Below are 23,566 nucleotides of genomic sequence, written 5' to 3' on the forward strand. Positions count from 1 at the left end.
GTCTCATTATGCAGGAGAGGCCAATTAGTATTTGGAGTAATAAAAATATCATAGATTATAATATATTATTTAACAATGATGTAACCCAGGAACTGAAGGTGGCTGTAAAAACAATGTAAAATGTGCTATGAGGTTGTGGTGAGATTTTGAAAGGAAGCCGTAAATATTTTATAGTAGCCAGCAGATAGTGGTAGGATGTCTGCAATGCGCTGTAACTATTCCGTAAAGTATATAACAACTGCAATTGGTAAGTAATGGTTAAGTGTTACATAGAAACAAAAACACTTATTGACTTTAATGAACACTTTCATTTCCCTCCAGCCCTTTCTCAAAACTGCTTTATAGGATATGTTCTTGTAGGACCGTGTCTCTGTGTGTACAATGAGTATCCTGTAAGTGCAAGCCAGTGCACAGACGGCCGGGTTGTCCTGTGCCATCTCCTAATGATACACATCATATTGAAGGCACCACCTTGAATCATCCCTTCTTCACAGAAAGCACAGGAGTCAACATCCCTGGTGGAGGAATGCATTGGGAAAACAAGAAAACAAGAAATCAATTCATAAAAAATGTCCACTGGCCTCTATCTATCTATGCTTTATCAAGGGGTTAAAAGAACATGACATGTAAGCCTTGTGGCCTCAAACACTTTTTGAAAGTGATTGTGATTTCATGTGAAAGAAAAAACACATAGAAAGTGAACAAAATGATTAGTGAAAAAAACTATACTGGTTGAGACTAACCCAAGCCTATCAGATGGAAGGTGTTGTGTTGTGTGGTAGAATTTGTTGTGCTGATGAAGTAATATTAAAGGTAAATTCTGAAGGCAATTGAACCATGGGTTTATTTGTTTATTAAGAATATAAAAATAATGTTATTATCTGAATCTTAAAAAAATTAAAAGCAGAACAATTGGTTTGTGTGTGATTGAAATGTCAGTATCCTATTTATTGTGTTACTGTAAAAAATATGAACACAATCACACAGATAATTAATACAGATTAAAGAGACATAGCATTTGGTACACACACACAATGTCCAGTGTCAAACCTCTAACCGAGCTATCTTGTTTTTCCATAGATTTAAAGTGCCTACAAGTAATAACATAAGCATGTCAACAATCTTTTGGTTGTTAAATGTTAATGTCAACCTTCTTCAGGAAAACTTAGGAATGCAATAAAATTGAAAATAAAGAACAAATACCACAAATGTTTCTTTTTGCATGGTGTCCTTGCTCCCTTCACAAACAGTTTTGCAGTATGTGCTGAGGCTCATTCATGACATTTGTCAATAGTTAAACATGAAGAATAGTTCTGGCACAACAGTGGAACAACTCATATAACATACTAAGTGTTATCTGATATGGTTACTGTAGGTATTTTTTTAAAAGTATTTGATAACTTATTTGGATACATGAATAACAATCACTTACAAATAACATGAGAGTAAAGAAGTAGTTAGGAAGGGAAAATAGTAAAGACAATTGAGCAGATGTTGCATAAAGATTCATTCACACCTGTGACACAAGTACTGTGTCTAGCACCAGGGTCAGAGTCTTTGTGCAGTGCAGAAAGAAACCATAGAATAGCTGGGGTTCTCAAGAGACTGGAAGAGAGGCAATTAACATTTGGCTTTTGTGCTTGAGCCCCTGTGTAGCCTTTTAAGGTAACCAGCTTATATTCTGGCAGTTCTCAATTTGCAGCACTGTTGGACAGTAAGGGATTAAGTCTCAAAATGAAACGTATCACATGGACCCAAATATTTTGTGTTTGTATTTAACAGTATGAAAAAGGATTGGAATGTTTCACCCATTTCACCCATTGGTAAATAGGTAAGCATGTTTAATAATATTATCTCACCCATGCTTATTCTAAATGAAAAATGCATAATGAATCTCTACTACTCAGCCAGTCCAATGAGAATAACTGTTCCATCCTTGTAAAGATTCAAAGAAATCTCATTTTGGACATTGCAGTGATTCAAGAGTTATTGAGCACAACTTTCAAAGAAAGGTGTCCGTCAACTGGTGCAAAATGTATTTCCAAAAATAGCCAAACCAGGAATACAAAATAAGTAAATACACATTTTTGAAAATCACAAACACAAAAGAAAGAAGCCTTTGGGCCATGTCTCAACTCCAACGCATGCTTTTGATTTAAGTGATTTCAGTTTTTACATTTGTTTATTGTCAGAAGACAAAGACTAGGCTTCACTGAGGCAAGGATAATATAAAAAATGAGTATCCAAACACAAGAATAATTATCTAACATTAAACCTATTTGCAAAATGTTGTGAAGTGGTTCTCAAGCATCATATATTTTGCAGAAAGAGCCTTTATAAAACCAAAATATAGCAAAGGGCACGGTATCGTATTATTCAACTACGTATTGCTCAAATGATAACATTGAATTGTTTAGTTTGTGACGCATACATCTTTAGCTAGGATAATTCTCAAAGTACACAGCAAACGTACTGTTTTACCCTCACTTGCATATTCTTAGCATTAGCTGTCACATACAAACACGCGCATGTTTGTGTGAAAACCCAATTTTCTGTCATTGTATTTATAGGGATTCAAAATAATGGGGTTTATTTATCACCTTTCATAATGCCTACGATGTCTTCACAAATAGTAGGTATTCTTTTGAAATGTTGTTATTCAGGTGGTTTGGTATGTGTGAGCATCAGTCAGTTTCCATTTTTTACAACAACTCTGCAGTGATGGAGAACAGAATCAATGTTTAGTGTCTCCTGAAATGCTCTTGAGTTCTCAAAACTATAACAGGTGAAATTCTTATTAAAAGTGCTTGTTTCTGATTCTGTAATTCTAAAAAATATTGTGAATCAATCGGTAACGAGTAACAGATTATTGCCACGTATTGTCATCCAATGTTAGTACAATTGTCCCTGTTCTAAATTATCTTATTTATTTTTAACTATTTTACTGTCATGTCAAGCTTGATAATGTTTTTGAGCAAAACAACTATCAACTATCAGGCGAGAAGCATTTCACTATACTGTTCAAATACATTTAAGTTTTCATGATGTTTTTTGTGCAGGGATACTTTTGTTGACTCCTGTAGGAAATCATCTATACCAGCAAACAAATATGTTTTCCAGAATACCAGAGAGCAAGAATATGTAAAAAGAAGAGAACATAGTGTGATCTGACATCTTCTAAGCGAACACAGTGACAAGGAGTGCACTCAGCAAAATGACAAAAATAAGTTTCCATCTAAAACTAAGCCACATATGTTCAGTGGTATTGTTCCATCTTGACTATTGCAATAGTCTGTATATTTGGGCTTCCCAAAAAGGACCTACTACAACTCTGACCAGTTCAGAGCTGAACTGCAAGACTAGCTAAAGGCCTCAAAAGATCGGCACATATTACTTCAAACTCATGCAACATTTACAGGCTTACATTAAAAAAGGATACTCCAAGTTGCTCAGCATTACCCACAGAGCATACTGGACCTAGCACCCAAACCACATATTGAAATATTTCTCAAGGTACAAACCCCTACATTCCAATTAGATCCTCACTGGACAACAGGCATAAAAATCGCACGCTGAACTTTTCTGGTTTTTCATAAGGACAAAAGTGAAAAACATCTTTTGTAACCAACCTTTTCCTGAAAATGTACACTAAAATTACCAAGATCCTCTTTCAGTGCCTTAGATCTCTCTTTCTCTGGGTTTCTTCTACCTTGCTCCTTCTAGCTTCTGAATCCTCCTTTGATTGTAAGGACTTTTCTACTTATTTCATCTCTTTCTGGTTCTGGATTGATTTGCTGGACTGCAAATTAAACCCGACCCCTCTTCCATTCCTGCCTTCCTTTGGCTGTGGTTCTTTGCATGTCTCCTTCCACTCCTTTCTTTCTCGAGTCTTCTCCTACTCCACATCCCGATGCTCAGCAATTTGAACTGGCTTTGCAGCATATATCACTATAAATCAAAAATTCAGGAACTACACCTTACAGATTGTTCTACTCAATATCGACATGATGAATATAGACATATGAGAATATCAAAGGACACAATTTTGAAAGGTAAGATCACTCATTGCTAACTTCATTTATACGTACCTTGAAGATATATGTATTGCATAGACACATATATGTGAGGTTGGGAATAGAAAATCTAGGCTAGCTTTACTGTCTATTTATATTTTGTATTATTTTCACTTGATATTTAGTTCCCTCGATATTATGACTATGATATTTAGCATGCACATTGTCTTATGGTGTTTAGTCAGTAAAGTTAGATATTTCTACTTTTTCCATCATTATGCTCCCAGCTGGAAATATATTACAATTGCTTTAATTCTTCAAAATAAAAAAGTTATGTGTGTGATTATTGATTAAGCTGTTTTTGGGTGTTGACTGTGATTTTATAGTGAAATGAAGGAAGCTTTAGCGTATAAAGTGTGCTTTCGTTTTACAGGAGATTGTCCTCACTTTTATACTGGAGTATTGAGACAATGTGGTGCCATCTTACCAAGGAAGTACATTTTCAGCCATGACATTACCCATTCTAAACTACATATTTTATGAGCGGTAGTTCTGGATCACATTTGAATCAATTGGACTCAAGTACCAAGTTACAGTGTCTTAAACAAGGACATTTTGCAATTTTGTTTACATGACATAATCATCTTAATCCCCTCACCAGGAGTGGTGCTGGGGAGATGAAAATAAAGTCACAAATTCTATCTTTCAAAGCATCACTAAAAAATAACAAATGAATATACCATAAAAATAATATAAAAATATGCTTGTAGCATATTATGTGGAATATAGGAAAGCCAAGTTGCAGCCCTGTTGATATCAATTGAGACACCCTTTAACCTGTGAGCTTGTTTTATTGGGGATTAGCCATCTTTTATCTTATCAAACCTACATAGCTCATTCCCTAAATTGATTCTGCTTTTTTTTCTTTACTTGATAACCCATGTCCAACAAAGCCTATTTAGATCTCTCAAGATAATTCTTTAACTTTATAGGGCTACTAATTTTACTGCATCAGCTCACCCAAAATAATTACCTAGTGTAATTATCCCCTTTTGTTCACTTTCGGTTAATTATAAATACTCAAAACATTCAATAACTTTCAAAAGGTGCCATAAATTGTAAAACATGGAATGAAATAATGTTATTTTTACCTGCCGCATAAATGTCCATGCATCAACGCTCCATTTATGAGATTTATTGTACTCCAATAACTCGGGTATTGGAATAAAACTGTTTTAATAAACGTGAACACCGTTTATTTTACCAGTTGGAAGGGATATGGAGCTGTGTGGCAAAAAACTTTGCCACACACATACACTGGAATATATTTTTCTACTGGAAGAGACGTTGGAAAGGTGAAAAACAAAAAAAAGTCACTTTCACTCCCAGTCATTTTCTGCCGAATAAAAATCCAAGAGTTATAAACATCTCTAGCACTAGGCGAATCCTACTCGTATTGTACAAAATGCATTGATCTCAGCAATAAGTTTCTAAAATTCTGAATTATTGAGAAAAATAACTTTGAAATGGGCAGATATTCAAGGGCTATTTTGCTTAGCTGTAAATCAGAAGTCACTTTCAGCTAATGGAATATAGTATGTACCCACAGTGCCGAATCACATACAAAAAGTTTTCTTAGCACAAAGTAAAACAAACAAACCAATAACCCTGTGAGTTGGCATACCGCATGTCAGAGACTTGAGACAAGGTAAGAACAGGCTATGACCAGGATGTTGCACAGCCCTGTATGTACAACACACAAATGATCTTAAAAGTAAAAACCATGCACAGCGAGAGAGAGCCCATTGCTAAGAACCTCCACACTAAAGGTTCTGCCTTACAATAATCACCTTGGTAATAAATAAAGTATTTTTTAACTGGTTCATTTCTCTGTTGACGTACACTACACTCAGGTTTTACATGTAAATATCCCTTGAGCTGTGCTATCCGCATCAATCTTATACTTGGGCTGTAGCTAGAAACAGCATTGATCCGGTATATGTTTTATTGGCCAATATAAAAGAAGTTAGGTACTGTGCAGCAATGTGTTAATGTTAATCCTCTTTGAACTCTAGGTGACTTTTTCTTGCTCTTAATCCAGTTTTTCACAATATCATTTTTCTATTTAGATATGAATAATTAATTAAAAATAAAGAATACAATAATGAAGAAAAACATTAACAAAAAAATTAAGTGACAAGATTACAATGACAACTGCTTATCTATTATTAGACTGACTCTAATTAGAATGCACAAAGAAGAATTAAAGAATAATGAAAAACAATTCTAACCATAACCCTAACCTAATCCCAAACCTGTGCTTTACCATAACTTCAAATCTTTTCAATACTCCTACAGTAATCCTACATCTAACCATAAACCTAATGCCAACCTTACCATTCTTGCCAAAGGTATGTCTAGTACTGACACTGCTTTACCTCTAAACCTTTAACACCATCTGAAACATTGCTATTGCCCTCCACTAACTACAATAATTCCTCTTTTATATCATGCCACATTGCTTATGAAAAGAAAGGTAATAAAATGTACTTATGTTTAATGTTAATCTTTTTCATGTAAAGAAAAACAAAACATCTAATTTTCTCACTTTTCTTTAAGTGTCGTTAACATACTTCTTAATGTCTATTTACTATCGAATAAAGGCACACTGTAATCTACACATCCGTAACATCAGTCTGAGCTTTTGCTAGTAGAACTGAGTGAATTAAGGCTCCATTTTAATAGGATATCATATGCCCAGCCCTGAGATTTTATGTAAAAATGTAATACATTTTTTAACTTGTCGACGTGGTTCATAGTTGAACCAATTGGATAACAAGTGATTGATTATAATGTTTTGCAAAGGAAAAAAAAAACAAGGACTGGTACATGGTATTTTATTTGAAGTGAAACAAACAAAAGGTGTTTCTGTAAACACCTACTGTTTTTTCAACCTAATTGCAGGTCATTCTTATTGGTGTTTTAAATAATTTGTAGCGTGCAATGCTGTAGCCCCAAAGGCAGAGGAACCACTTTTAATACTTTGGAATCACACACTCCATATCCAGCTAGAATGCCAGAGTCAGTCCATATTTTCAGATACTCAAATATCTTTAGAAGAAAACATTTACTCAAACATGCTCAGGAAAGTAGAAAAACAGCTGCATTATCTTGCTGTGACTGTTGTTACTATGGAGCCACAGGCTAGAAGGAGTAACTATGCTTGCTGTCACTGAGAGCATTATTGGGTGTCACACTGAGATTATCTGTGTGTTTGCACACCTGAAAGTGACTTCCAGCCTCGGGAGATTGCTGCTGATTGAATTGCTGAACTCAGAGCAGGAGGTGTCACGAAGATGAATGCACAGTTTACAGGTGGCCATTTTGTGTTCCAGATATGCTTCTTATTATTATTCTTCACTCAATGTGACCCTGCTCTCTCTTTAGATTTAGTTTTTTTCTTAAGCTAGTGTATTCATTTAAGAACGAGTAGCTGCTTCTACTTAAAAAATGTTAGGGGGTCATTACGATCCCTGGCGGTTCAGACCACCATGCCGGCAGCGGGGGCAAAGACCGCCACCGGCACGGCGGTCTGAACTGCCATATGATGTAGACCATAGGCGGCCCTCCTCCACCGTCAGGCTGCCGCCAACATTTGCGGCGGCTCCATTTGGAGCCGCTGTCATTGTTATGGCCCTTTTCCCCGCTGGGCCGGCAAGTGGAAACACTGTTCCCGCCCAGCGGGGAATACATAATACGGCCGGTGGGGGGGTAGTAGCGCTGGCAGTCTTCTATTGACCGCCAGTGCGCAAGATCATTATGAGGGCCTTAATCATTTCATCATTAAAAAAAAATGAGAGTATTTTGATAAAGCTGTTTGGTACAAGCTTCAACGCTCATCAGGGGTAGTAAGCACTATATAAATTCAATTAGTGCCTTTCCAATACACATGATGAAAGATGCACACATAAATTTACCACAGGTCAGCTAGGTAAGGGATTGCTGAAATACACTAAGGGCCAGATTTAATGAAAGTGGTGCTGCACCCAGTGCACCACCGCTTTTATTGCACCCCTTAGCTCCACTCTAATGCCACCATGTGCATATGTAGTTAGGGAACTAGCGTCATAATTTTTTATGCTAGTTCGGAAATTTGCCGGAGACTCTAATTTGCAAAGCCCATTGTAAACAATGAGGTGCCTCCTTTTAACACCTGTTCTTAGATTTCTTTGCGCCATTTTTTCACCTGCCCCCCCAGGGGAGAATGACTCCTATGCATACATTATGCGTTGTGCAGGCATGATATAGCGCAAAGAGTTACAAAGTGGCGCAGTGCATGCATTGCACCACTTTGGAAATATGACACAGTGAAAAATTGACAGTAAGGCGGTGCTGAAGTAGCGCTAGGCCCTCTTAAATCAGGGCCTAAGTTTCCAGGGTGCGTTTAAAAAAAAACGTTTATATGGCTGAGTCTGCAGCCTACCGGATATCAGGATTTCCAACTCTCTTAGGAGGAAGGTGCATTGCAATCTAGAAGAAAATGGCTCTGTGGGCTTGGCTACAGTAGGCAGGAATGTGCACCTTACTGTTGTAGGTAAATGGGACACCTCTGTAGACAAACTAGCTAATTCAAAAGTTGTTTTGTCATTTCTAACAGAGATTTGGAAATTAAATAAAAGAATAAACACAATTTTGTAAAAATAAAAAGAAATTGCTGGGGATGGGGGCATAAAGGAAACTCCTTCATGCACTGACAATAAAGTATTGTGGTAAACCGAAAGAAGAAGAGGGGTCTGGAACTCATTCCTGTGAAACATGAAAAATACTTTGCCATTAAGAATGGGTTTAATCCTCATAATAACAGCCCACACCACTGTGCACAGCATTATCACTGCCCATTGTTTAATCAGAATTCTTTTCTTAAAAAGCTAAACAAAATCTGCACATTTGGGGGCATATTTATACTCTGTTTGCGCCGGATTTGCGTCGTTTTTTTTACGCAAATCCGACGCAAAGCTAACTCCATATTTATACTTTGGCGTTAGACCCGTCTAGCGCCAAAGATCTTGGAGTTTGCGTCATTTTTTAGCGTGGACACCTACCTTGCGTTAATGATATGCAAGGTAGGCGTTCCCTTCTAAAAAATGACTCTAAGGCATGTGCGCCTTATTTAAACTCACGTGCAAAAATGACGCACGGGAGTGGGCGGGCCTTAAAAAATGACGTCCAGCCGCTTTTGCGTCATTTTTTAACGCCTGGTCAGGGCAGGCGTTAAGGGACCTGTGGGCTCAGAAGGAGCCCAGAGGTGCCCTCCCATGCCCCCAGGGACACCCCCTGCCACCCTTGCCCACCCCAGGAGGACGCCCAAGGATGGAGGGACCCATCCCAGGGAACTTAAGGTAAGTTCAGGTAAGTTTTTTTTTCGTTATTTTTTTGTGGCATAGGGGGGCCTGATTTGTGCCCCCCTACATGCCACTATGCCCAATGGCCATGCCCAGGGGACTTAAGTCCCCTGGGCATGGCCATTGGGCAAGGGTGCATGACTCCTGTCTGTGCTAAGACAGGAGTCATTTCAATGGGGGTTGGGCGTAAAAAAAAATGGCGCAAATCGGGTTGAGGCCAAAATTTTGCCTCAGACCTGACTTGCCCCATTTTTTGACGCCCAAGCTCCATTTTCCCCTACGCCGGCGCTGCCTGGTGTGAGTCATTTTTTTTTACGCACACCAGTCCGCAGCGCCGGCTAACGTCATTCAATAAATAAGGCGCCCGCATGGCGCTTTGGAATGGCGTTAGCCGGCGTTAAAAGTTTTGACGCACAACTGCGTTGGCGCAGTTGTGCGTCAAAAAGTATAAATATGGCCCTTGATTTCATTCACTCCGCATTGTTGGTTTCACTTTGCAAAGAATAACTTCCATCTGTTCTACATTCAGACCTTGGGTCAGGCACACCAAATTTTCACAAAGTGCAGTTCAGCACCCAAGTGTTCTGCTCTACGTGGCACCTTGGGGAAAACACAGTGAAGGGCCATCTCTACTGAGATTAGGCTGCCCTGTGTGATGCACAACCGCACACCATGGTGCAGAGATGAATGTATGCTATGTAGCTTCAAGTTTGCACTGAAAGCACACACGCCTGCTTTACATATTCGTTTGTCTTGACAAACTCAGAGGGAAGCATAAAAACCCACGGGTGTTTGTGTTCATCCACCTAAGTAACAACCTAGTTAACACTCCCTTGTGCAAAGTGATGCGGAGCACTGCAAAGTGCTTACTGAGATTTCCATTGCATGTAACTTTAGCTCTGGACGTTAAATTACAATGCTAGCTTTGTGTAACTTTGCAAAGTCTTAGTAAATGTAGGCTATTGTGGTTTAACAAATCAATGAGTCTTGTTTTTTCTCTAAAATCTTTTTTTTCTCTAAAATCTTCAATGACAAATCTATGTATTATTCTCTTCTTTTTCCTACAGACAAACACTATCTTCTACTCTCTCGCTTACTGATTTTAATAAATATTTCACTAGTTGAAATAAACACATTTTATCAAGCTACATACTCCAAAATAAACTTGTAGTACATGACAGGAAACCTGTGTAATATGGTCTTATAATGTCATCTCAAAGTTATGGTGCCATTACAAACCACTTGGCCTTTTTCCTCCGATTTATGTTTTCACTAGAATTCCTCGAAGGCAACGAAGGACTAATATTAAAGCCTTATTTGTCATACACAAACATGCACATTCTCTTTTAATTTAAAAAAATGATAATAATACATTATTTTTTATTTTTTATTCTTGCTCATAAGGCATTAAGGTGTGTTTAAAAATAGAAAAAAACAAAACTCCCTGAAAGAAACACTATCAAAGTGACTTTATAGTTAAGGAAAAAAGTACACCCCATCAGCACATGGCCTTTGAGTGCAGCAAGATATGTGCACTTTAAGGGCGGGCAAGAAATTGGCTAATAATTCAATATTATTCATGTTAATAAAAAAATAGCACACAATGCTCTACATCAAATAAACAATGACACACGCAAAGAAAACAGTGCAAATGGAGGTATGCTTCAAGGCACATGTCCAGATAATGAGACAAAACGTTTTCTCATACCAAATACTCAGCCCCTCATTACAAGTTTGTCAGATGGGGTGGAATATTCACCACACGAGGTAAATACCATTACCCTATAATGAAGTATTTACCATTCGTGGAACATACTTCCAATCCCGAGTTTTTAACTCGTAAATGAGGTATAAGATATGAAATCGGTTTTCAATACACCAAATTCTGCATTTATTGCCTTTTTTCGGGTGTTTTTCCCCAGATACATCCTGGAATGTATCTGGGGAGGACTGTGAGGGCGTGATAATTGTCACACAACTTGTCATTCAATCCCTTGTTAAACACGGGTTTGAACAAGATCGAAATTCAGCACAGAACTGGTAATGAAGGCTATAGACGGAGCAATACGCCCAAAAAAGAAACACAAATATAAACAAATTATATGGTACAGATGAGGCACATCAGTGCACAAAATACACATATAAAACGATTGAGTTGAGGCTACAGTTAAGCCAGACTGAAAATGTGCACATACTTTACCAGCAACGCACCGTTTACACCTTCAGTGAGCAAGGTGAGGCTCCCACATTGAGTGTAGAGATGTGGAGACATTTCTTTAGCATTAAAGGGGGCCCCGAGATGTGTGCTTTCACCAAGCAGTGCGAAGTGTAAAAGTTCACTACTATGGAAGATGGATGGTTCTCACTTCCCCCCAGCAATCCTAGGTATGCAACCTTCAGAAGATATCTGAAATATTCGTCTTTCAAATGTAGAATGAGGTGCACACATGAAAAGAGCACTTTCAGGTGTAAATCTGTGATGAGCAATATGAGGTGGACGGCTTTATGAGCAGTATGAAGAGCACACCCTCTAGGAACAACAGAGGCGCACAACTTTCATGGTCAATAAGGAATGGGTTCCTTTAACAAGCAAACATGGTTCATGCCTTTCCCAAGTAACAGAAGGGTACGTCTTTCCCAAGTAATGGGAAGTGTTCATATTTAAAAAATAATACAAAGTACACACTTTTAGCATGAAGCACATACCTTTGGTAGGCAATACTAGATTCACACTTTTCATGAACAGTATGACGTGTGTGCGTAGATTCACTGGTAGCCTGAAGTGCACATCTCTGATGGGTTGTACGAGGTGCACACCATTCACAAACAGTATAAAATGTAGACCTTTGATGCCTGAAACGAGGTTCCTACATTTCATGAACTCTACGAAATGCACACATTTCACAAGCAGCATGACGTCACACTTTTGATCAGAAATATAGAGTCACACATTACATGAACAGTATGACGTGTGCACCTTTCATTAACAACACGAGGTGGACACGTTTCGTGAACCTTAGAAGGTGCACACCTTTCGTGAGTAGCATGGGATGCACGCATTTGATGTTCAATACAAGGTTCACACATTTAATCAACAGTACAGGGTGCACACCTGTCATGGGCAGCATGACGTGTACACCTTTGACGGCGCAGATGCTGCGCACACATTATGTGCATACCTTTCATGAGATGCATGAATTTCATGAACAGCACGAGGTAGACACTTTCCATTAGCAATCACGGACACACATCATTAAGGAGCTTTTCTGAAGGACTCCTTTCTCAGGATAATTCAGAGATGCAGTTATCCCACACGCAAAGTGGGTTTTACACCTTTCATGCCTCTGAAAAAGCACATAAAGGAAGTAAAGTGATAGGTGTAAAACAAAAGGATAGAATCCATAGATTGTAGAATACGTTGTGCAGCAATTACCTTCCTAGATCCGCTTTTAAATGTGTGTCTGGAGATTGTTTTAAATATTATAGATGCTTTGGCCATAAATCGAACCACAGGATGGGGTAACCCTAACGTCACTACACAATAGTGCCCAGAGAAGTGCAGAATTTGGCCTCTCACAGATACGATGAGTAACATAGCCATGTCCCCAGAGACGCTCTGCAGTACTCGCCCTAGCACAGGCAGACCTCACAATGACTGGAAATGCTACTTATGGATGGAGAGAAAATCTTTGCATAGTCAAACACTGAATAGAAAATATGAACAAAACCTATGGGGCCATTCAAGGGAAGGCGACAAGTCCAATACCAGGGCTGGAAAGGACAAAGGAAGTGAAACATGACAAAGAGCCCAGCTAGCCTGGACAAAACAGCAGAAGGGAACATGTCAGGGGTGCAGTTGATTTGGACACAGCATAAAAGGGTAGCGTGTCATGAAACCCAGCCTGGACCCAGCTTGGACAAATCAGGACAACAGAACGTGTCATGGAACCCTGTGTCATGGAACACCAATGGAATGGACAGATCAGGACAACAGAACGTGTCATGGAACCCCGATGGAATGGACAGATCAGGACAACAGAACGTGTCATGGAACCCTGATGGAATGGACAAATCAGGACAACAGAACGTGTCATGGAACCCTGATGGAATGGCAAATCAGGACAACAGAATGTGTCATGGAACCCTGATGGAATGGACAAATCAGGACAAAAAAATATGTAATGGAACCCTGATGGAATGGACAAATCAGGACAACAGAACGTGTCATGGAACCCTGATGGAATGGACAAATCAGGACAACAGAACGTGTCAGGGAACCCTGATGGAATGGACAAATCAAGACAACAGAACGTGTCATGGAACCCTGATGGAATGGACAAATCGGGACAACAGAACGTGTCATGGAACCCTGATGGAATGGACAAATCGGGACAACAGAACGTGTCATGGAACCCTGATGGAATGGACAAATCAGGACAACAGAACGTGTCAGGGAACCCTGATGGAATGGACAAATCAGGACAACAGGACAACAGAACATGTCATGGAACCCTGATGGAATGGACAAATCAGGACAACAGGACAACAGAACATGTCATGGAACCCTGATGGAATGGACAAATCAGGACAACAGAACATGTCATGGAACCCTGATGGAATGGACAAATCAGGACAACAGAACGTGTCAGGGAACCCTGATGGAATGGACAAATCAGGACAACAGAACGTGTCAGGGAACCCTGATGGAATGGACAAATCAGGACAACAGGACAACAGAACATGTCATGGAACCCTGATGGAATGGACAAATCAGGACAACAGGACAACAGAACATGTCATGAAACCCTGATGGAATGAACAAATCAGGACAAAAGAATATGTCAGGGAAACCAGCTGCGATGCGTGAGGGAGGAGTGGGCAGGGAACCCGGTTGGAATGAGCAAAGTGAGAGAAGAGAACATGGCTGGGAACCCAGCTGGAATGGAAAAAGCAAGAGAAGCGAATATGTCAGAGCGAACCCAGATGGTAGAGACCAAGCACAAGCAACCAGTAATGTAAGCAACTTCACCGCATAGGAAAGTACAAACAAACAGCAGCATGGGTTCAGGAAACCAGTACCTCTAAAACAAATGGTGTGAACCCAGATACTTGCAGGAACCTGCTGTATTATATGCAAATTTCGAAAGGTTTGGAGGCCAATGTGGGGGAAGCCACGGGTAGCAGCTTCTAGCCCTAGTCTTAAAGACCACAACAGGAATGGGAGTTGAATGGGCTCCAGGAGACCATATTACTTCTGCTAATGCTCGCATGTTACCCTTCTCCTATCACTAAAAGTTAAATAAGAGACTGTGGAGGAGTCAAAGGTAAGATAATGGGTCAACTGTATAATGCCATCTGGAGTTAAAGGGTTAGTGATGTCACTTCTGCTTCCCGTGGCATTTTGGTGATCCAACGTCCATGCTAAAACAATAGCAAATCACTTTAGCACAAGCCAGCGAAAGCATTGAAAGAGCATTACTCAATGGACAAAAAAATACCACTAGAAGACAGCACACAATACCACTTATATCCAGGGCTACTGGAATTATGCGATTAACTCGCTTTGGCTTTAATCCGCATAATTATGGATTTGTCTCATTTGTCACATAATTAATCATATGCTGCATTATCTGCAGATTTTAACAAAAGAAAATTGTTTCTAGCTCAAATGGATCAAAAGTCACTGAAAACGTTGCAACATATGCTCATGTGTAGAGGAAGGCCCTCCAGAAATGTTAACTGGTCATCTTTAGATTTCATATATTTATGGCTGTTGATGTAGTACTAGTGAGGTGAAATATATGCCCAGGCAGTACTACCATGTGTAACAAGCATTGGCAAAGCCAATAGGTTGCACCCATGCAAGAACTATTGCCGTTGTCAGTGTTTTTTTAAAATGTTGCACAGCAGCGTGGGTAGCTGGCAAAATCGCTCAAAGCAAATAAAAAACAAGTGAAATGGTGCAGCCAGGGTTGTCCATAACATAGCACCATTTTTGTTCACTTTAAGCCATGTTGAACAGTAGCCATGGTGATGTGCAACATCTTTAAAAAACATTAACAAAGTTATATAGCTCTGCTGGAACTATTTGCCTTTGTTAATATTTTTATAGATGCTGCACCGCAGCACAAGCAGGTGTGCAACGTGACTCAAAGTAAATAAGAAAGCACTTTCCACAGCCAGCACTGACCATCTCAAAGTCCTTTGTTTTCATTTACTTTAAGACATGTTGCATAGCAGCCCTGACTGCTGTGCAGTAGATCTTAAATCAGTGTGAGGGGTTAGCGAGGTGACAAGCAACCCTCTTTTCTAGGAGAGGATGTGGCATTACAACCAGAACTGCCAACTGGGGAACCATCTGTGACTGTCAGTGCTGGATCAACATTTTGTGATTCGGGGCAAACCATTTAATCTTGCTTTGCCCAAAAAAACAACAAACATTTGCAATGCAATAGGTCTCACATTTGCTTGAGCTAGAGCTATTGGCATTGTAAATGTATAACTGGACTTTTCTTGCCACATAAATTGGCCAACCATGCCGTAATTTGGTCCTCTCTGCCACATAATTCCAGTGGCACTGTATTTAACTAAAGCACTTCCATTTACTGCAGAGAGTCTTGTCGTGTGACCTTGAACATTTCTTAGATTATTTTTAGTACCGTTTTCTTATAAATTATTTTTAATGTGGGTGATGTGTGAGGGGCTGCTACTGACATTTTCAGAGAAATGTTATGTTTGTTTCATGCAGCATCCATAAAAAAGGTTCTTTAAATCCAAAACAGGACCTCGCATAGGAGAAATGGGAAGGTGTCACGGAGGCTATTTGCAGTGATTTTAGTGAGCTGCTGCTGTGTTGCAAGTATTGAAAACACATATCACTATCCCTGAATATTAGATGCAAACACATTAAGAATTTAGGGCCATATTTATACTTTTTGATGCAAATCTGCGCTAGCGCAGATTTGCGTCAAAACGTTTAACACCGGCTACCGCCATTCCAACGTGCCAGCGGGGCGCCTTATTTATGGAATGACGGTAGCCGGCGCTGCAGCCTGGTTAGCGTCAAAATAAATTACAGTAACCGGGCAGCGGAGGCGAAGGGAAGACTGGAGGTTGTGCGCCAAAGAATGGCGCAAGTCAGGTTACAGTCAAAAATATTGGCTCTAACCTGACTTGCGCCATTTTTTGATGCACAACCCCCATGGAAATGACTCCTGTCTTAGCAAAGGCAGGAGTCATGCCCCCCTGCCCAATGGCCAAACCCAGGGGACTTCTGTCCCCTGGACATGGCCATTAGGCACAGTGTCATGTAGGGGGGCAAGTTAGACCCACCTATGCCACTTTAAAAAAAAAAAAAATCCTTACCTTCACTTACCTGTACTCACCGTAGATGGGTCCCCCCACTCATGGGTGTCCTCCAGGGATGTGCGAGGGTGGCAGGGGGTGTCCCTGGGTGCAAGGAAGGACACCTGTGGACTACTTCCATGTTCTCCCACCATGGAAATGAGCCCACAGGTCCCCTAACGCCTGCCCTGACCCAGGCGATAAAAAACGGCACAAATCTGGCTTGGCACCATGTTTTAAGGCCCGCCTCCTCCTGTGCGTCATTTTGACGCCGGAGGATAAATAAGGCGCACATGCCTTAGAGTAATTTTTTGCACAGGAACGCCTACCTTGCATGTCATTAGCGCAAGGTAGGTTTTCACGTACAAAAAATGGCGCACACACCATAACTTTGGTGCTAGACGGGTCTAGAGCCAAAGTATAAATATGGAGTTAAATTTGTGCCCAATTTGTGTCAAAATAAATGACTCAAATCTGGCGCAAACAGAGTATAAATATGCCCCTTAGACGAGTGTGCCTGTGCATTGTCAGTGACCTGGCCAAAGAGGGTGAGAAAGAGTTGAAACTGGATCACGAAAAGGGGCCCCCCAAAATAGGTTTGGCCCAGGGCCCCAAAATCCTCAAGATGCCCCAGGGGAGAACTAGGGCAAAAGTATTTTAAATGTGGTTACACAAGTAGTGAAGTGGATTAGGCTGCAGTTGTCAGTAGCTGGGAGAGTATATCTTATGAAGATGGTCCTTCTCCTGAAAAGCGTTCACTAAAGAGTTTACGACATGTGGAACTTTACATGGGTCAAAATTGAGCTATGAAGGCTGACATCTCCTCGCTGCTGTTACTAAGAAGAAGTTGGAACTGGAGGAGCGGGTTTTAATCAACGTGAAAAGCGCTAATCTGTGTAAACACACTTTTTCAACCCATGCTTTCTGTGGGTGAAACATACTATTATTTGGTAAGAAGGGCGCCCAAGAGGGGCTTAAGGGGCAGCAGAAAGAGAGAGGAATACGGATTTGTAGGTGTAGCAAGTGGGATAAAGCACATTACTTTGTGAAATGACCCACATTTTTGAGGTTTTTCCAAACAGAGAGAGGGAGAGAGTGTGGATGAGTTTTTGCCTGTGTGTTAAAATTACTGGTGAAATCCGACAGACACCACACCATACCCGACTGAAAGCACCTTTCCATGCCATGAAGGATGACAGGGTATACATTTTAAAGCAACTTCAAGCTCAGCATCTATAGGAATTCTTGGTGCTGGACAACTTATGGCTTAAAATCTTCTCCAAAATCACTGTGGTTATTTTGCAGTTTTATAAAGTGCGAACTCGCCCAGCAGGCATCGAAGCGATTTACAGGAGCACCAATTATACTACACAAGTGCAGATTCATTTTTTGGGGGGCACAGGGAGAATTGCTCAGAATCACAGGATGGTGAACCAACACCGATACTTGAACCTTGTTCCACAGTTACAAAGGGAGCAGCTTTGGCGTTATACCACATTTAAGACATCTGTTGACAGAAAGCATCAAAACAAGATTAAGTAAAGCATGTGAAATGTAATCAGGAAGAACATGGTTATGTAAATGCTTTTAAACTTATAATATGCTGGCTGAAAAAAACCTGCAACATTTACTGTTCTAATGTGCATGAAGCAGGGAAAGGGTGCAGTACACAGGCTGTTCCTAGGTGTCCCATGGGACCTCTTTTGGCTACATAGGGTACTGCACCCTGCAATCTTAAATTCCACACATCCCTGATGACTTTTGAGCGCCATGCAGAAAAATGAAGCGTGGCATCAATTTTGTGAAAATTTGTACACTGTGCATTCAGGTTACGAGGGAGGGGAGACAAGTGTAATATGTTGGCTAAAAAAAAATAAGTAGCAGCATCCTGGGAAAAGCAAACGCTCATAGAGAATGCTAGATTAAGAAAGCATGTGAAATGTAAGCAGGAACATGGTTACGTTAGCTGAGAGCAAGAATACTCTGCATATGAAAAGGGAACCTTCGCCAAACACAAGCAGGAAACCAACAAAAAAAAGTCTCCCAAAGAACAGATAAACAGGACAAAGTGTAATTATACTATAGTTTGTCCCTGCTCCAAAAGAGAAAAAGGAGGGACAAAGAGGCATGACTGACCACAAGCAAGCAAGGATTTTTAAATGACACTGAATCGAACAAATGAAATGGCTTTAAGCCCACAGAAGTAAAGTATAGTAAAAGTATACAAGAGGACGTACACTTACACTCGACCTAGAAATTAATGTGGCCACTTGTAATGTAACTGGTGCTCATGTAAGGCACTCCAATACCTTTGGGTCAGTATTTCCTGAGAGGGAGCAAAAATGTTAGTATATCTGTAATGTAATGGGACACTGTTGGGGGAGAGAAGACTGTGTTATCTGAGGGGGGTGAGGGAATGGATTGTGGTTATGTGTAATGGGACACTGTTGGTAGTGGTCCCTTTGGTGTCATCTGAAGGGAGCTAGAATGATTTGTGTGTGTGATGGAAGAGTCTAAGGGGGAGATGGTGAAATGGCTACTTCTTCCCAGAGCAGCGAGTTGTTTGAATGTAGCACAACCTAATCTTGGGGGCAAAGCCCGTGACCAAAGAGGGGCTTATGTGTTTGAGAAGGCGAGCTGGGGAACTCATTGCACACGATTGGGAGCAGCGCCTGAAAGTAAGAGATGCTTTACACAGCCAGGAATAGCATTGGGGTGAGCTGGAATGCTCTCTGCACAGGGGTTTCAGAAAAGGACCCAAGGTTGTTCTGTGTGACTGGTCGCTGTCACCTGCCTCACATCCCATCATTTGCAAAGAAAAGACCAAAAATGAACACTTTCTTAACAGAAACGGCTGAGTTAGACTGGTGTGATGCTGCTTGTTGATTGCCGTTGTGTGTTCAGTGGTTTTACAGTGCTGCAGCTTATAAATACTACAGTAAGTCACTTTTCCACAGAGAGCTTGTCAATTTGTCACGATGCTGCTGCTTGACACTAAAAGTGGATGTGGTGTCTCTGCATTGGCTCAATATCCTGTGATTCTGACCAAATCAATTAAACTCCAGCTGCCTAAAAATAAAACATGGATGTGTCCTTGTGTAATGTAACTGCAGTTGAAGTGCAGTGCTCCCATACCTTTGGGTTAAGTTTGCGCTAAAAATATCTGCAAACAATAAAAAGCAACAAGCGGGGAGGAGGGTGAGAAACAAAGGTGGAGGGAGTGAGTAGGTTAAAGAGAACAACTGGGTGTCGGGCAGTGGTGAAGGTTAAAAAAGAAAAAGAGTACATGCTGGAGCCTCTGGCCAGAAGAAGTACATTAGCCACAGAAAGCAGTACTTAGTCCATGCTCCATGGCAGGGATGAAGACTGAAGCCCAGGAGAAAGCTGGAGATAAGGAGAAGGCCAATAGAAAGCAATAAAACAAGAGTGACACGGGAGAGAACAATGATAAGTAATGGATGGGCTCTAAGCCTCCTTTGAGCTTTAAGCATTTTTTTAATTATTTTTTTAACAATAGCTTTTGCACACAGCGCCTGCTCGCTGTAGGCAAAACCTAAAAATTACAACAGAATGAAGTAATACCTTTAAACAAAGTGCCGCATTATGCACCATCATTTGCCGTCTCTCATCACATAATTTACACAGCCCTGCCACATAATTTGGTTCTCTCCTGCCCCTTACTTCCAGTGGCCCTGCATATAGCATAGGCTCTTCCATGAAAGACAGTATCTTATATTAAATGAACAGAGTACAAAACAACTGCTATGAAAGCAGAACTATGTCGACACTGAAAATGTTACCTGAAATAATCAGCGAGTAAGTGTGCTTAGCAGTGCGACAGTCCTGAGGCATCACGACACATGGTTATTAGCACGGATGAGAAGAAAAACACTAGCACAGAGTGTGAAGAACAGTCAAACCCCAGAAAAAATATATAAATGAAGCAGCAGGTAAAAGGGATTGCATTGCTTTTGTGTATACGAGTGCTAGGAAACGATGAAGGTTGTAGGCAGATATAAACATCCTGGAAATAAAATATCTAAAATAAATTAGAACATTGGAATGTTGGCATGTCCATTGAAGACAATGGAGTGCTGCGGGCTTTTACTGGCCGGTAAAAGCCCGCAGCGCCAACATTCCAATGTTCGCTTTGTTCACAGCAGTGAGCAATTTGTTTTCTTTAATAGAACATTCTGCCCTGAGTGGCAGAATGTTCTAATAGCCATAGAACCCTCCGTAGCGGGCTCTACCGGCTATTAAAGGCCCTTTCCCTTGTTAAATGCCCTTGCCTTCGGCTCGGGCATTTAACGCGGGAGCGGGCCTTTAATAGCCAGTAGAGCCCGCTACGGCGGGTTCTAAGGCTATAATCGATGTTTAAAAATACATTAACCTTTAAGTAGAGTCATGGACGTCAATTCACCAAAATCCCTGGGGTAGCAGACGTGACATCAGACGGCTTTGACCTCCACTTTCTGTCACAGACACATACTTACACACAAATTCGCAATTACACACACACTGTTCACATGAACACACTGTCACCCGCAAGCACACACACATCATACATTTAAAACTGTCACCCGCAAGCACACACACATCACACATTTAAAACTGTCACCCGCAAGCACACACACATCACACATTTAAAAGCATCTTTACTTACCTCAACTGCCATGGAAGGGTATATTCATGTTTTTAGCACACAAATAGTGAACAATATGTTATTATTCACTATTAGTGTAATCAAAAATTGCCAGAAAACAAAGAGAGAGGAGTCCTAACTGGCGTCTTTAAGGACGAGCAGCCAGTGTGTTCCTGGCACTGAATTTGCCATCTCTGACGCCAGGGGTCGCAAAGGCAGTGCAAGGGGTCACTAAGGGGAAGCCCTGGCGACCCCTAAATGACGTCCATTATTAGAGTACCTAGCTACAAAAACACGAACACAATGAAAGAAATCTAGACACAGGCATATGGTGAATAAACAATCAGGCCATAGCGCCACCTACTGGCAGGCACACGTTAGTGTTAGCTGACCTTCAACAAATGTTGCTGCTTCTTTTTATGACAATGTTGGTGTTTTAATTTCCTTCAAACGTTACGTTTTTTTTTTCAAGCAAACCCAATTTGAGTTCGATTACTATTTTCTATTGCCCCTCCACACGGTAGGTTTGCAGATTATGAGAAAACAATGGAATACACGCATTTAGGACACGGCACGCTTTTGTAATTATTTCTATGTGAAACGAGCAAGTATCCAGAAATTTTAAAAATCAGCCTGCTTCGGCTTCATATTCTTTTCATTGCTTCAGCGCCCTTTTAAAAACCCGAGCGGCTTCTTCGTAATATCACACTGATAAAAAGTATTACCAGTATGGCCGCCGTTTATAACTGTCCGCGAGCCAATCATGGACGTCATTTCGAGGTCGCCAGGGGTCGCAACTGCGACCCTGTCTTGCCCTTTGCTACCCTTTGCACTGCGTTTGCGACCCCTTGCCACAGAGGGGGCAATTTTGGTGCCACTGCAGGAACTCAGTGGCAGCTCGACCTTATGGACTTCAGATAGTGCTCCACTTCTTTAGTTCCTGTGAATTTGTTTATTACACTGATAGTGAATAATAATAAATTATTATTGTGCTTCATACTGATCTATTTGTAAGTGCGTCTCATTTTTGCAACTAAAGAAACTGAGGCAGAGGGAGGTAAAGTGCTTTGCTAAGGACCCCACTATGTGGTGATACGGGGAAGCCGGGATCACAACCAAAGCTGCCCACTTCAGCCATTATGCCACTCCAGTACCCTCTTCGTTAATGCACACAATCTTGCAAAACTGTACATACAATAACTCTTTATGCTTGAGGACACAAGCGTCCACGAGATGTTTTTTTTAAATGTTAGTTTAATTATTGTGGCAATTTCTTTCTGTCTTCTGTTTTCACTTACCTGTCTCTTGTCACATATCTTCTCAGAAGTGGACATCTCAGTTCATAACCCCAATTCAAAGCTAAGAATTGCTCTATTAACGTGAAGGTGAATCACATTCATCTGCCAAGGGTCTATTTGGCAAACAATACCATGGGCTGGAAGTGCCCTGCTAGGCCCACGTTTCTACAAAACTAATGTGAAAGTTGCCGTCCAAGTACATGATTTAGCCATCTGGAGGACCTATACTTATTACAAATTCCACAGGATATAATGCACTTGTAATAGGGCAGACTGGATATTGTAACATTTATGATGGAATAGCTCAAAATCAGGCCATTAGTAAATGAAGTTTAAACTCATACCTCAGAGCTGTTCATCCGTCCAAAAAACGTTAGAGGCTTTGAACCAAACCAGACAAGTGTTGCACGAAAGAAGCATCTTAAACTGACTATGACTTGGTGCATCAATGGCAGACCGTCACTCTCCTTGTAATAAGAAATGTCATTGTTTTGTGTGTTTTACTTTAAGACTTTCAAATCACATGCAGTACGATTTGAGAGATGGCAAAATATAGTTTCAAACCGCAACAAAATGTGTTTTCAATCAGTTATTTAACCCTCTGAAGTGCTATTTACTTCGAAGCAAAAAAGTCACATGAAAAGGATTATATACAATATAAATGCTCATTGAGAAAGTTCAAATAATTTTACTCCTGCAGATACTGTATCTGCAGGGCAACTGGACTTAAGCAGCAACAGAGATCCTAGTAATGCATCAAGGACGCTTAATTTATTGAGCATTATGCAGCCTATTTTGTGACAAGATGTCACTATTTTTAGAATCTACTAAGTATTGATACACATTGATCCCAACTCTCTGTCAGTT

General features: G+C 40.5%; 1 long non-coding RNA gene across 1 annotated transcript in view; it reads left to right on the plus strand.

Annotated features, from left to right (window-relative positions):
• Window positions 1-4,302, plus strand: part of LOC138303782 (uncharacterized) — a 34,306-nt gene extending 30,004 nt beyond the window's left edge. The window contains exon 3 of the long non-coding RNA XR_011205446.1: window positions 322-4,302. This is a non-coding gene — a long non-coding RNA (uncharacterized lncRNA). The remainder of the gene's footprint in view (window positions 1-321) is intronic.
• Window positions 4,303-23,566: the final 19,264 nt, after the last annotated feature.

Source organism: Pleurodeles waltl, chromosome 7 (genome assembly GCF_031143425.1).
Source record: "Pleurodeles waltl isolate 20211129_DDA chromosome 7, aPleWal1.hap1.20221129, whole genome shotgun sequence".
Taxonomy (NCBI): Eukaryota; Metazoa; Chordata; class Amphibia; order Caudata; family Salamandridae; genus Pleurodeles; species Pleurodeles waltl.